Genomic DNA, 2,831 nt, shown 5'->3' on the forward strand with positions numbered 1-2,831 from the left:
ACACCAAACAGTACCGAAACGCCAGAAACGATGGCCCCAAATTATGAGGAAAAAGCAACCAAAGCGAAAGGAATTCAAAAAAGAATGACACAGGGGGAGAAAAAGAAACAGAAATTCAGGCTCTTACCTTGTTGTCGCGCGCTGATTTTCCCCCTGCTTGAAACAGAGCTCACGTCTGAAGCCACGGTGAAACGGGAACGAGAGGTTGTATTTTCGGAAGGGGTGGGGGGTGAAACGGCAGCTGGTAATATTCGCAGGGGGATGGGTGCTTCAATCATTCTGGAGAAGCCACGGAGATGGGGAGCGGGCTGGAGGATTTTGAGAAGCTGGGGATAAACGGACGCTGCGCACGGACTTGTTTGGGAGAAATATAAGGGCAAAAGTGTAAAGACATATAAGGAAAAAGACAAACACAGTGTTGAGGCCTGGGTCAAGGCTGTTGCCAAACGCCCCCTAAGACTCTAATTCTGTCCTTAGGGCTATATCTTGTGGACGTAGGTTGTTGGGTCATGGATTGGCCACGTAAAGCCGAACATACCCAGCCCAAATCTAATGAATAAACTCGCTAAGACTAAGCCCACATGAAGGCTCCGTTAGCCCAGTTCACGGGGCATAATGGTCTTATGCCGATGATAGATCGGTCATCTCACATAATAAATATATATATTATCTCTATACCATCGGGGTAGTCTTATCTCTCATATTTAAACAGATATCTACTCTCAACAGAATATGGATCAACTGTTAGCATTTAAACACAGAAACGTATGCCCAAGAAATACTCGGGCATCCCTATCTAGCGCCAACAAGACAAAACCGCTGATCCCACGATCTTAGGCCCCTAAGATCACAAAATGGCTAACAAGCCATATCCTTCGCCAATAACTGCATAGCAAGTATTCAGGGATATGGGGGCCGAAGTGTACGGAGAACAACAAACTACTCCACGCCTATAAAATGCAAGTTACAACTCAACTTTGAAGTAATCGCAACTTACTCTCCAGCTCTTTTTTACTTATATTCTATTCACTCAAATATTAACTTAGGCATCGGAGCTTCCCCACCAGAGCAACCGCCCGTAGCTTTGATCCTATTGTTTGCTATTTGCAGCCCACGCCTCCTCGAACACAGCAGCGGTTATCGAAAGGGGTGCCACATCACCACTCGAAAACTGTGCATCAACTTAGGTCATAGATAGAATCGCATAAAAATTGTTTGTCTCTATTTTATTTTGTTTTTGTTTTTATTTCATTATTATTTTCTTCATTGTATTAGAGCTTTAGGCTAACGCCAACGCTAATGTTCTATTCAAAAGGACTCGCGAGCTCGGTCGACCGACTCATTTGCCTGACTTTAACACCTCAAAGTTGCCCTTACAATTTGGTCCTTTATGTGTTTAAATCCAGGGCTTAAAGAGTGATATTCCATTATAATACACTAACTTATAGCATCCGCATCAAACTAGCCATTTCTAACATTTGTCAAAAAATTTAACAAAATCTGCAAAAAACCCCATTTATCAAACTAGCTATCAAATGTTAAAATATAACATTTGTCAAAACTTCTCTTCAAATCTAAAGAGACAAAAAGCAAATGTTATTTATTTTATTAGATTATTTTATTGACTGCTGGCGCCAACGATTTCTTCCCCTCCAACAATTTCTATTTCTATCCCTCAAGAATTTCATCCCCTCCGAATCGTTCCAAAACACCCAGAAAACTAAACACCCATTTATAACCCATTTGAGAATCGAAACTATAGAAGTTGATTTCACCTAGCACGGAAGAGACCGCAGGTTTTGGTGCTGCTCAATCACCCACGGCGCCGCCTCCTCCCTCACGAGCTCTCTCAGCCTCTCTCGTTGCCTTTGATGAAAAGCATATCACAGATTCACAAGACATATTTATACAGGAAATGAAAAACAAAATCAGAGCAAGTGTAAGAGAGAGAAAGAAAGAAAGGGGCGGCGTGAGAGTCAGAGAGAATAAGATTGAGAGGCAAGGAAGGAGAACTTATTTTCCCTCCAAAACGATGTCGTTTTGGTGTTTAACACCAAAACAACATCGTTTTGGATGTTTATTATATATTTAATTAATATAAAATATTTAATATATATTTATATGATTATATATAAATAAAGGCGGGTGTAACGGGTCACCCAAACTCAATAATTTCGTGTTGTATTTGTATCAGGTTCGCGAATTGTGTCAAAATTGTCAGTCCTAGATTGTGATTATAAAATAAAGATTTTCATAGCAATTAAAATAATTTAGTTCTATAATAAAAAATAATATTTAGTTAAAGTAGAGAAATATTTAAAAAATTTATTATTTGGTAGTCTTAAAAAGTGACTAAGTTCATTTTAAAAGTTAAATTTAATTAAATTTTACATAACTTGATTGATGTGGATGCTCTTAATCACATTTTAAATTAGAAAATGTAAATTTTTTTTTTTTTTTGGGGTGTGTCCCATTTGGACCGGACTGCCCACTAATTTATGGTGTGGGCCCAGAATATTTCGCCGAGTTGCCGAAACAATGAATTTAGCCTGATTGGAGATGTGGACATTTTTGTCTCAGTTATGAATTAAATTTTGTGTGAACTTTTGTGTGAAGTTGTCACATACTTTTTCAATTTCGGAAGGAATTATATCAGACACATCCCCCTACTCCATCTCTGTCTTCTTCCTACAGCAATTTCTAGAACTATCAGTTTCAAGTAATTTTAGGTGTCATATTAAAAATGATGTGTTTATTAAAATTATTTTTTGATCAAAATTTAATAATGGTTAATCAAAAGCCCAATAGTAATTTTAATAGCCACATCATTC

This window comes from Corylus avellana, chromosome ca1, assembly GCF_901000735.1.
Source record: "Corylus avellana chromosome ca1, CavTom2PMs-1.0".
NCBI lineage: Eukaryota > Viridiplantae > Streptophyta > Magnoliopsida > Fagales > Betulaceae > Corylus > Corylus avellana.